This window comes from Artibeus jamaicensis, unplaced genomic scaffold (assembly GCF_021234435.1).
Source record: "Artibeus jamaicensis isolate MK-2021 breed Jamaican fruit bat unplaced genomic scaffold, CSHL_Jam_final scaffold_3307, whole genome shotgun sequence".
Lineage (NCBI taxonomy): Eukaryota > Metazoa > Chordata > Mammalia > Chiroptera > Phyllostomidae > Artibeus > Artibeus jamaicensis.
The window spans coordinates 8,356,200-8,368,423 of NW_026522040.1; the positions used below are offsets into that span (position 1 = coordinate 8,356,200).

At 47.3% G+C, this 12,224-nt stretch overlaps 1 protein-coding gene across 2 annotated transcripts in view; it reads left to right on the top strand.

Moving 5' to 3' along the window:
- The first annotated feature begins 6,456 nt into the window (after window positions 1-6,456).
- The window catches only part of GRM8 (glutamate metabotropic receptor 8), an 826,045-nt gene continuing 820,277 nt past the window's right edge, over window positions 6,457-12,224 (top strand). For both annotated transcript variants that reach the window (XM_053657130.1, XM_053657129.1), the window contains exon 1: window positions 6,457-6,562. The gene's annotated coding sequence lies outside the window, so the exon portion shown is untranslated. The remainder of the gene's footprint in view (window positions 6,563-12,224) is intronic.

Here is a 12,224-nt window from a genome sequence, read left to right on the forward strand (position 1 = left end):
AACACTTTGCAGCCCTGTGGGAGAATCTGAGCTGGATTCCTGACCAATAAACATTGTGGCATAATAAATGTATGCTGTTTAAAACTGCTAAATTTCAAGGTAATTTGCTACACAGCAGTATATACCTAGTGTACTACCTTTTAAGTTAACTTTTACTTTAATAGTGTTCATGATTTGTATATCATAAACCACATTTTGCACCCAGAAAATGATATTTTAATAAGATTGTCTTGGAGTACCTGGGAAGGGAAGGCTGTGATTTCCACAAGCACTGGAACATACTTCTTATTTCTTTTCTGCCCATTTTTCCCAGACTAGCTTGGTTCTATCTTCTCAAAACCTTCTCCAACTCCTACAGCACCCCATTCTGACCTATATAATTTAGGTGTTGCTTGTTTATTTTTCCTGTATTTTCTCTATTTTATTACACATCTGTCAGGCTAGACTATTATTTTATGATGTACAGGCTGTGACTTTATTTAGTTCCCTGGGCCAAGTAGGTAATCATGAGCTTCTTGATTATTAATCTTGGAGAGAATCAAATAGCTCATAGGGACTCATTATTGATTCCATGCTCATCTGTGTACCTGATCAGTTGATGACAAGTAGGAAAAAAAAGCCAAAACAAACGGTCACTGGAAGTCTCTTGAAATTAGTGCTCATTTCTAACAACATCAAGATTATCACAAGAACTTTTTGTTATGAATTTAAGCCCATATGAAATACAATACAAATTATTTTCTGGACAATCAAAACTAGTTACTAACATTTATAATCTTTGTATTTGCCAAACATTCTATTTGTTTTAAGTATTTTTCTTATAAGAATACAGGTTTCTGGGATTCAGATGAAAAATTTAACAAATAGTTAAAAAGTAAGGTTTTAAAATGTTTATGGTTTAAAAACTATTTAAACCTCAAGAGCTGAAATATATCTATATATCTATATATCTATATATCTATATATGTATCTATCTATATATCTATATATCTATATATCTATCTATATATCTATATCTATATCAATATATATATCAAAGCCACATTAGGAATTGAGTTGCACACAGCAATTTTTACAAAATGATTAAAATATGATATATACTAAGCTTTCTCTAGTGTCATCTTTTAGCCTTAGAAGGGACTAAAATGTGTGTGTGATGAGTGGGTTGTGATGGAGATAGAAATGGTGATGGTGATGGCGGGTGTGGTAGTAGTGGTGGTGTGGCTGTTGGATTCTAAGGTTAACAGTCAAATATCTCATGATTACTTACTGTACGCCCAGGAACCCAAATGAAGTCATTGTTGCTGCAACATAAGGCAATATAGCTCAGCTTCACAGATGGGTAACAAGAGAGAAAAATGTAAGGATATAAACAACCAGCTGAATTGTGTGGGTCTTACTAGGGTTCTCTAGAAGTTTGGGAAGGTTTTTGAGGAAAAGTTTAAACTGAGCTGGCCTGGAAAGAATGGGTAGAGAAGAAGGCATGAGTTGCAGTGCTAGGAAACACAATTCTTCTTTACCAGGTCACTTGTTCAAATGAATATAGATTTTTTGATATTGAATTGGCCAAAAAGTTCATTTGTTTTTTTCTGTAAGGTGGCCCTAGCAGTGCTTGGTTGTCTTTAACTTCATTCAAAATTTTTTTGTGAGATTGTATTGTGATAGCTGTCATATCAGTATGGATTTTAAAAAACTTATCAAAATTGGCAAATTTTGTATAGCCATTTTAATATTGAAGATAGAAGAAAATATGCAGCATTTTCAGTATATTATGCTTTATTATTTCAAGAAAGGTAAAAACACAACTGGAATGCAAAAAAAATTTGTGCAGTGTATGTAGAAGGTGCTGTGACTGATTGAATGTGTCAAAAGTCATTTATAAAGTTTCATGCTGGAGATTTCTTGCTGGACGATGCTCTGTGGTTGGTTAGGTAGACCAGTTGAAGTTGACAGCAATCAAATCGAGACATCAACTGAGAACAATCAATGCTCTACCATGAGGGAGATAGCTGGCATACTAAAAATATCCAATCAATAAAGTTATTGGTGAAAATAAAAAATATGTCTTTTTTATTTTTATGGAAAAAACTAAACGGACTTTTTGGCCAACCCAATGCTTGAAAGAGGTCATATAAAAAAAGTAAAAGACAATTCCTCTTTCATCAGTATAGTTTCCTGGGTTTGAAGATGTCTCTGGTCCCAGCAAATGGCTATTCCAGGAGGAGGCAAACACCACGGGATGTGGAGCAGCTGCATTCTCTTTCCCTTCTCTAGGGCCTGGCTGTGCCAGCGGTAGGGAGGATTGGTTGTGGGAAGGGCATGAACATGGCCCTAGGCCTCTGGTAGCACACATTTTGCTAAGCATGTGTATGTGGATGTGGGAGGCTAGAATTGCTGGAAAATTAACCACCTGGAAGCAGTTCTTACCAACTGACAGGGGTTGGTGTATAGATAGCTCTCTCGCCCATAGTTTGGGGCAACTCTGTGGTGTGTGTTCCACCCTGGCTCTCCTAGTTCTCCACTGGGACTGAGATCCAGGTGCCCACAGTGGCTGCTCACTTGATAATGCTCTCTGAGTTGACCCACTTCCCCATCCAACTTCTGGGACTTCCTTCACCTTTTAGGTAAACTATCTGCTCTTGAATTCTTGTCTCAGGCTGTATTTCTGAGGGAACTCAGATGAAACCGGAAGGAATACATGAATACTATGCTATATGTACCCTTTCAGGAAGTCCTTTCCATGACCCCTGCACAGAGAAGTGTGAGCCAACTGTGGGGGTAAGAGGCATAGTGCTGTCATGAACCTCACTGGTCTTGTCTGTCAGTCTTACATGCCTGCTCTTTCTTTCAGTAGTAGCCAGTGCTTTAATTAACTGAGAAAACCCCACATGGTACAGTTACTGCCATTTGCAGATGGTGTAGCAAGAAAAATATTGTCTTAGTTTCCGAAAGAAACAAATCCCATTCCCACTTTCCCCTGTCAGCTTTGCTCCATGTGGGAGCTTCATACTGTCTATATTCCTCCTATGTGAGTAGCCTTCAAAGGTTCTGAGTCCTAACGATTACCCCAAAGCAGGAATTGTGGCATAAATTTCCATGTGTGAAACACATATAACAGCTTGAGTTAAATGGACCCTAAACATATGGTATTGTTTTCTGCATTTTCTCACACATGGGCAGCTTCTCACATTTCAAGTTTACTGAATATGAGAAGACTATAAGCAAATCTTGGAGGATTAACTACCAGGAGACATATCTGGTTTGTATAAATATTTTGGGTGGGATGTATGATGTGATCAGACACTTTTCAAAGATACATTTCATATTGCAATGTGGTAGCCAAAGGAGAGACCAGATGGATGCCTGTGGAATCATCTAAAATCTGGACTGCCTGGGCTTTGGACCCTCTCCTTTGACACAGGCTGCCGCAGAGGGCAAGCAGAGCTGTAGGATTTGAGCTTGACGAATAGGTGTTGGCCAGCCTAGTGGCTTTTTTTGTGTGAGTGTTAATGACAGGGACCAATGAGTCCTGGAGACATCTCTTTTCCTGTGCCCTGATGGTGCTATCATTCTGGGTGGCTTGTAACCTGTGTATAAGCTGATGTCACTTGCTCAGGGGTCACCTTGGAAATAATCCAGAATATGTTAAATGCATCTATTCCCTATTGACCAGATTCCATGTGAGAGCAGTGCGAGGCCTTGTTCTGTGTTTCAAGAGCTAAAGATGATGCAAAACCAAACATCGGAATTATACTTTCCATAGGAGAGATCAATTCTCCACACCTCTCAGAAGGCTGCACTGGAAAAGGCAGCAATGTGCTTATAGGACACTAGTTCTTTTCAGATAATGATCAATAGGAAAAGGAAAAATGCAAGCTTATTAGGCATTTCTCCCCTGAGCGGTTCACTGAACTTTGTCCGGCCTCCCAAGCCACAGCCAGGTGTGCTGTCCTCATTACTAAAACTGGCCCCCCAGAGTGGGGGGGGGCTGCTCTCTTTGCTCACCCTGGAGCAACAACCTCCTGGGCCCATAGCTGGCCTCTAGGAAACCCTGAGGGCTGTTCTGTGGTCAGCAGCTTTGTGGGCTCCAGGTATTTTCATGCTTCCTCCGCCTGCCTGCTCCCTACTTCACTCCTACAATGTAGAATGCACACATAGAAAAGGTTTAGAGGGACTTAGTACACCTGTGTTACCTATGATATCTCTTCTGAGACAGGGGTCAACAGTCTGCAGTTCGGGGTGGCATGGGCTGAGTTGTCTACCACAGAGACCAGGCTGCTGAGCTTACATTCACACCTTTGGGGGAGAAGGAGGGAGCTCTTACAGTTGGTGCAAAAGTCCCCAAATTTCATATGTAGACAGGTTACCAATGAGCCTACCCGGCCCCATCTTTGTGTCAGTTAGGGGTTCTTCTGTCTTTGTATATTCCGTGCTCCAGGCTGCATTATGGCTGGGCACATCCATGAGCTGTGCTGTACATTCATCATGAATGGAACCTCCCTAACTAGAAACTTGAGGACAGGGGACTCAGCCTATTTTTATCTCTCTGAACTCCCCTTCCTCTCTCCAGAGGGGTGTGGCCATAAAAGAAGGATTCTACAATCAAAAAGCCCCTAATGTGGCTCTGACTGGTGTGGCTCAGTGGGTTGAGCATCAACCTGCAAACTGAAAGGTCCTGGGATGCAAGCCAGGTCCCCAGGTGGAGGCCTGTGAGAGGCAACCCATCCATGTTTCTCACATCGTTTCTCTCCTTCTCTTTTGCGCTTCCTTCCCCTCGCTCTTAAAAAAAAAAAAAAAAAAAAAGAAGCCCGTAATGTGGAAGTGAAGGAATGAAAAGAGAAGAGGTTTCCCAGGCTGTAAACCTGTACATTTTCCTAAGTGACAAAGGGCAAGGGTGGCTTTAGGAAACCAGGAGAGACAGCTGTCTCCTCAACGGAAACTTCACACAGTAATGGCAGCCCTGGTAAACCTCAGGGATGTGTATGGGGTGTGTAAGCCAGGCAGTTCTGACTTCTGGCTCTAGTGTTTTCCAGATGTGTCTCAAAGCCTCTTCCCTTCTTCATCTGTAGAGTGGACTTCAGCATTCTGATCACCTCACAGAGTTGGCGTGAGAATTAAAGAAGCCCAAGCAGGAGAAGCAATGTACAGCTTAGTGTAAGATACTTAGCACGACGCTCTATGAAGCCCATGACGCTTAGGCAGTTGAAGTCCATTGCAGAAATGCTGAATGGAGGAAGAGGACCTGCCTTTTGCAAGGTCTGTCCTCGAATCTCCATCTTCTGTGTCTCCGGGGGCTGTCCCTGTCTCCCCCAGGGCTCACGCCGGGTCTGTGCGGAGGGGAGAGGCGCCACTGGCTCCCCGGCTGCAGTTACGCGCGGCCGCCTCTAGATGGAACTTTCTCACCAACACAAGGCCGGGGCGCCGCTGCCCGGGCTGCTGCAGGCTGGGACGCTCCCTCTCGCTCTTGGCCTGCAGGGGCGCGTTGCCTGGGCCGTAACTCCCCGGGAGGGCCCTCACCGTTACACGTCAGGGCCGGAGGGTTTCCATGAGCTGGAGGTGAAGGGAAGCCCGAGGCTTCCCTCAGACTCAGAGCGGCCTTGCGGCGGGTCCGCAGGAGTTCCAGCCCGCGTCTGCGGCTCCTGGAATCCGCTCAGTAAAAAGCCGGTCCCCGTGACCGCCGTGCCCCCTTCTGCGCCGAGCCCGCGGTGGGACCGTCCTGGGCCCCCGAGTTTTGGGAGCTCGATGAAAGATTCCCCTCCACCGGGGGTTAGGGTGGGGGAAAACCGGACACATATCCTAACAGCAGCGCGTTGTGGGGCAAACTTTGTAGAGGAATCTCTCGGCCCGAGCATCTCTGTCAAGAAAGCGTTGGCGGGACACTTGCCATCTACTGTGTGTTCTTCACGCGGACCCCGTCAGAGCTGTGCCCAGGGAGGGGACCCGGGCTCACGGTCCTGACTGCAGGCTCCCGGTGGGTGGCCGTCGCGCTGCGCCTTCGGGAGCGCGTCCCGGGCTCATCAGGCGGTCGAGCCGCTCAGCTCCTCCTCAGCCACAGTCCTCCTCCGGGGAGCCCCTTCCCCGCCGCCTTGGGGTCCTCCCTTTTCTGTTGGGGGTGGGGCGGGTGGGGGTAATTTTGAAATCAGAACTGTTGACATTTCTGGTCCCGTCGCGCGAGCGCCCCTCTCCCTGCCTGCGCAGGGGCACCTCGGTGACACCGAAATCCAGGGCCTCCCGCCCCTTGGGGTTCCTCCTCCCGCTCCCCGAGGTGTGTGGTTGGCGCGAAGCGATTGGCGACTCCGGGAGCGATCCCAGCCTCTACTCCGCGCACCGCGCCGGGTGAATGGCGGCGGGCGGAGGGTCGGGAGGCGCAGGGCGCAGACCAATCGCGGCCGCCGGTGGGAGTATTTGTTATTCACATGGAAGAGACTTGGCGCCGGCCGGGCCCGCTCAGCCCCTCAGCCCCGAGACCAGCCACAAGTGCGGCGGTGGCGCTCGCCGCGCGCGGACATGGAGCTGTGGTCCCCACGCCGGCTTCCGCACCGCGCCCTCTGCGGGGAGCAGGGTAAGACTCGCCGAGCGGCGGAACGAGGAAAAGAGGAAAGCAAGTGTCGGACAACAGGGCGAAAAAAGCTCCCACCCCAGCCCCGCAAACGCTGTGCAGGAGGGAAGAGGAGAATCCTTCCTATTTTATCCCCCTGTTCCGTTTTCTTCTCTTAAGCCGTGGAGTGGACGGACGGACGGCCAGCCAGGTGCAGGGTTCCCTCTCCGACCACTTCAGTAACTGGCTTTTCCTGGGCGCAGTCCAACGGCCTTGCGCACGCGGAGTCTGGGAGAGAAGTGGCGGGCAGAGGTGACGGGTTGGGGGGCGAGGGAGCGTGGGCACCAGGGGACCAGGGGCTGGCCGGGCGTTGGAGCTTGATTGGGTGTCTGTTGATTTTACGTTGCAAGGAACCAGGCAGCCACCCCCTCTTGTCTTCCCGCGATTACATCCCAGTGAAGAGGTTCAGATGAGGGAGGCTTGGCTCGGAACTCCCAAGGTTTGTAGATGTGATCCCCCAAAAGTTTAGCGGGCGAATGGGAGGCTGAAGGGCGAGGGCAGGGGGCCGGCGCCCAGGGTGCCCTGACCGGGCCGTACGGCGGCACCTTTCGGAGCGCCGGTCCTCGGCTTGCCTGCCCCGGGCGACCTCCTGGACCTGCTCTGGCGGAATCCGGACTTGCCCGCCGCGATGACGAGGGACCTCCGTTCTGCGAAGCAAACGAAGGGATTTCCAAAGTTAGAGGCTTCCGGGGCGCGTCGGGGTAACCTCGGTCTTCTCGAGTGTGGGGCTGGGTGGGGAACGTGCGTCTCACCAGGATGTCGGGAGGGTGGGGGTCGCGGGGGAGCGGGGGGTTTGGGGGTTCTGGGGACTCCGTGCGCCCGCGCCGCATGTGCCTGCCTCGGATTTGCGTTTTCCGCGTTAGCGCGGCGAGGCTGGGATTTCCGCGCCCCCCACTTTGTGGCTTTCGGGAAAACACTGGAGTTCCGTGTCCTGTTGGGGGCGGGGAGAGGCGGAAAGGTCTTGAGGATCTCGAGATTAAGAAGCAAAGGCCAATGCGCCCGACAGCTGCTCCGAAGCACCTGCGGCCGGCGGGGCCCCAGTTTCCGGCAGACGCGCGCGGGGCGTGGGCGCTCGGGGCGGCCAGGTGCGGCGGGGCGGAGGCCGGATCCCCCGGAGCGCCAGGGGACTGGGGCGGCGCGGGAAAGGCGAGAGCAACCAGGTACTTTTCCCAAGGCCCTGGGCTTTACCGGGAGACCGGCTTCAACGGCCGAAGGAACTGGGAAGAAAAAGGAAGATGCGGCGGGGAGGAGGGGAGCGGGGGCGGGGTGAGTGGCTGCAGGTTGAGAGCAGGTAAAGGTAGAGAACGCTCTGAGCCTGCTGAGAGACAGTCCGTCTGCTCTGCAAGCAGCTCCGAGATCCCTCGAGGTTCGTACTGTTGGCGAAAATATAATAATCTCTCTCTCACACACACACCCGTCTGACAGGCTCCCTTAGTCCAAATGAAATGCAGAGGAACAAGCCTATCACCCAACTGCGCAAGACGGCACCCCCACGCTTCCCCAAAGAATTGTTTTAACCGGGGCCCAAACTGCAGAGCCTGGGGGGTCAGGGGGTGTCTGCGCGCCTAGGATGGCAGGGGTGAAACGGACCTGTTCGCCAGCTGCGGAAAACCAAACCTCTCAGTCCTGGAAGCGCGTCGCACCAGGGGGCGGGGGGGGGGGAGTGCCCCGTTTGCCATTCGGGGCGATCCTTTCCCACAGACCTGACGCCGCGAGTCTAGCAAACACCCAAGAATGTCCTACGGTCTCCACCACTTACCCCAGCTAATACAAATCCTGCCAACGGACAGAACTGGAAAACGGGGCTGGTGGTGGAAGTTCGGACAAGAGAAATCATAAACGGGAGAAATACCGATGATAGCTTGTGTTTTGCTTGAAAGAAAGAATGAGAAGAGAAAAAGAGCCACCAGCAGGTAGATCTTGGATAAACAGCTTATTGCACTTGACTGTCATTTCCATTTTCTGTTATGAAATCGTTTGTCAGTAATTGCAAATGGCTACAGAAACCACTTTAGTTTATGTTGGTCACTTGCTTGTGAATAATGTCTTGAAAGATCTCTATAGGAGACAGAATTAACTGTGAGACTCATTGTCTACTTTTTGAAAATACGTGGTTTGATAATTTTGAAGAGAAAAGCCATATTCATCAGGGAAAATGAAGTAAGATTTTTACATGTAATTTTCCTATTTCAGGTTCAGCTACCTGAGATAAAAACAGACTTCTTGCTTTTAGTGGTAAATCAGGGATTTGAGGAGAAACAGCTGAGGGAGGCTCGCTCTGTAGGAGATTTACCCAGAATAAAGAAAAAGATGCTGAGAACACAGCTCTGTTGTGTTATTTAGGCTTGATTTGTTCTATTTGGTTTGTTAGCTAGTTCTGCCCTACCCTGATCCCTTTGCAAATTATGACTACTTGAATAATTCTAAAAACATAAATCCAAAAGGAATAGAATAAAAGCGTCAATGAGTGCAGGAGAAAGTTAGAGGTCTAGAGAGATGTGCTCTTTTCAAAGTTGGCTGAGCAGGTTGGAGCTGCTACAGGGCTTGTTTAATTGGTATTTGTGCAGCAAATAACCAGCTGACATTCATGTTGGCAATATCGCACGCAAGCCAGTCTTTGTGTAAAAATGTTCCATTGTCTTCAGGGCATGAGACAGAACGTAGTTCACAAATGCTACTGGTAGCACTGATGTTTTTCCTTCCAAGTCTGCTTCCCACTGTCTTCCTCTGTAGTTGAAATGCCCAACATGAAGGGACCTTGCTTTTAGTCTGGGGAGTGGAGTTGCTGTGTCCTAGTGTCTTACAAAGAAGGTGCTGCCTGATTTATCTCTTAACTGGACTCGCAGCAAAGACCTGACTTTGTTCCCTGTCAAGTAGGCTGCTTTCCGAGGTTCCGGAAACTTGCTGTTTTCTTGATAGAACCGGAATGGATATCACCAGACACATACATGTTGTTTGCTCAGGAGAGACGGTTGCTCCATGTTACAGGAGAGGATGAGAACAGAGTCAGTTGGATCATATTGTTTCCATCCCAAGAGCAGGTTTTCTGTCTGCTGGGAATTTAGATTCCTCCTTAAGTTCCTTCCTCCCTTCCTTCCTCCTTTCCTTTCTCTTCTTTCCTTCTCCCCCTCCCTGTCTCCTTCTCTTACTCCCTTTCTCCTTTCTTTCTTTTTTTTCTTGGCTCTGAGAGGAATTTTCTTTGATTCTCATTTTTTTACTTGCTGTTTTAAGTTGTGATGAACTCACTAACTCAGGACCTTGAGCATGATGCATTCTTATTCCAGGCCCTGCCTGCTGAGTGGCAGGCACTGTTGGGGTGATTTCAGGGGTACTGCTGAGAGGCTTCTGACTTATGATAATTCCTAGCTTTGGCTTGTTATATTGCAAGTCTTTACCATTATTGGACATATTTCTTTGGTCAAGAAATTATGAATCTCCTAGAAATTATCTTATAAATGCAGATGTTTCAGCTGGGGGGATGACATTGATGCATCTTCAGGCTTTGATACCTGTTAGTGAATGTACTCACTCCCTAGTGAGAGCCATGGTAGTGAGAAAACCAGGTCTTAAGATCATAAATTGTAGTAGACATTAGCACCAAGAGAGGGAGGAGATCCAGGTCTGGTGGAGGAATGAGCAGGTGATCAGAAGTGGGAAGATACAGGACCCAAAAGTGTATGTGGAGGTCATCAAGTACCTGTATTGCCAATTTTATACTTTTTCAGGCAAGGTTATGCCTAAAGATAGAAATCTGCTGGCTGTTTATTGACTAACTTTTCTAGTGGTAATGACCCTTAGGAGTAGATGCTCTGCATTATATTCTGCATACAACTCAGGAAGGTTTGCTATTGTCCTGTTTTCACCATGGCATAAGAGCTTGTCAGCACTTCTTCAGAATAGCCCTTGGATGCTCCAAGTGTCTATGATTTTAGTTGTCCAGGGCAGATACTGCACTTTCATTGACTTTGCTTCTTGTGTCCTTTCTAGTTTTCCTTCGATTTCCTTTGACTTCTCGGATACACGACTTGTTAAGATCTCACCAGTCCTGAGTGTGATGGGAAAGGTCTTCTAAGCATAATACACCAGGAAAATATTTGAGCTCTAGGACTGATTGTTTAAAAAAAAACCCATGTACATTATTAAAGTATGTATATACTTTTACATACATTTTATCATTTTCTTTTACAACCCCAGGAACTCCCTAGAAATCATTCCTCAGTTTAGAAACAAAGAAATTGATCTCGGGTTAAGTGACTTGCCTAATGCCATATAGTGAGTGCTAGAGGGAATGAGTTTAGAATCAGGGTATTCTTGGACCCCAGGGTGCCACACTCTCTGTTCACCTTTCCAAATCCAGGTTAGCTCCATATCCCAAGGAGCATGGAGTAAGGGGAAGAACATAAACAGTTTTGCACTGGAATTCTTGCTCAAGATTTTAGACACATTCATATACTATTTCTTTTTTTAGATTCCTTGTATCCCAAATGGGGGCTGTTATAGCAATTTCATAAGTGTATTTTGTGAAGGAAATGAGGTAATGTGTGTGAGGCTCTAGGTATAATGTAGGCATTCAATAGATGCTTGTTTTACCCCCTTTCTCTCTTATAGGATACATACTCTAAAAGTGGCTTCTCATTACTTTAAGTATGGCCTTTTTATGCAATAGCTGTGTTAGTGGAAAAAAAAAAACAACCTGAAAATTGAATTCTGCGAAATCAGGTTGTATTTTAAATGCACAGGGGATTTAGCTATTTAAAGGAAATCTGTGGTGAATTCTTTTGTAATGCACATAATCACTTTCTCTTTTATCTGTTTAGTAAGTTGAGCTTCTCATGTATCAGATTTTCTTAATATGGGGCTTGCTGGTACAGACTAGCTTTCCTAACCCAGTCTCACTGATGAAAAAAGTCACTTGGCTGGCAAACGGTTATTGTGTCTATTTGGCAAAGCCTTGCTCTAGTGTTTGAGCATTATCTCGTATTTCTTTATTATTAAATAATAGAATCTCAGAATGGGAAGCTGGAAGACACCTTAGAAATCACATCACATGGTCCATCTCTCTCATTTCTCAGATGAGGCAATAGAAGCACACAGAGACAGAGTGTCATGTTCAGTGTCAACAGCCAGTGACTGTCAGACAAGATCCAATTCCAGGCCTCCGTTGCCCAGGGGAGGGCTCTGTCAGACTCATCCTCACTCTGCCCCTCCAAGATTCCAGCACCGTGAACACATGTTTTGGTATGGGAGATGATAGACAGATGTGATGCATTTTGTGAAACAAACAAAAAGCTGCAAGTGTGGGCGATTTCAAAGGAAACTGCTGGATTTTGGAGTGTTGTGAGTTGATGACAATATGCAGCTTAATCTTTTTGTTTAAGAGCTGAGTGGAATCCAGCACAGGAATGCTGTTTGGTCTTTTGTGAGAAAATACTACAATTCTTGGCTAATGGTAATCCTCGGAGAGGATTTTACCATAGAACGTCTCGAAAGCATGTGCCAGGTGCAGTGAGAGACTTGATAGATCCTACATGGTTTGCTGGCTCCGTTCTCAACTGGCAGTAGGCAGTCCAGGTAACTCGATTAGAAGCAGAGGTGCTTGAACAAACTGTATTTGCTATTCTCAAGC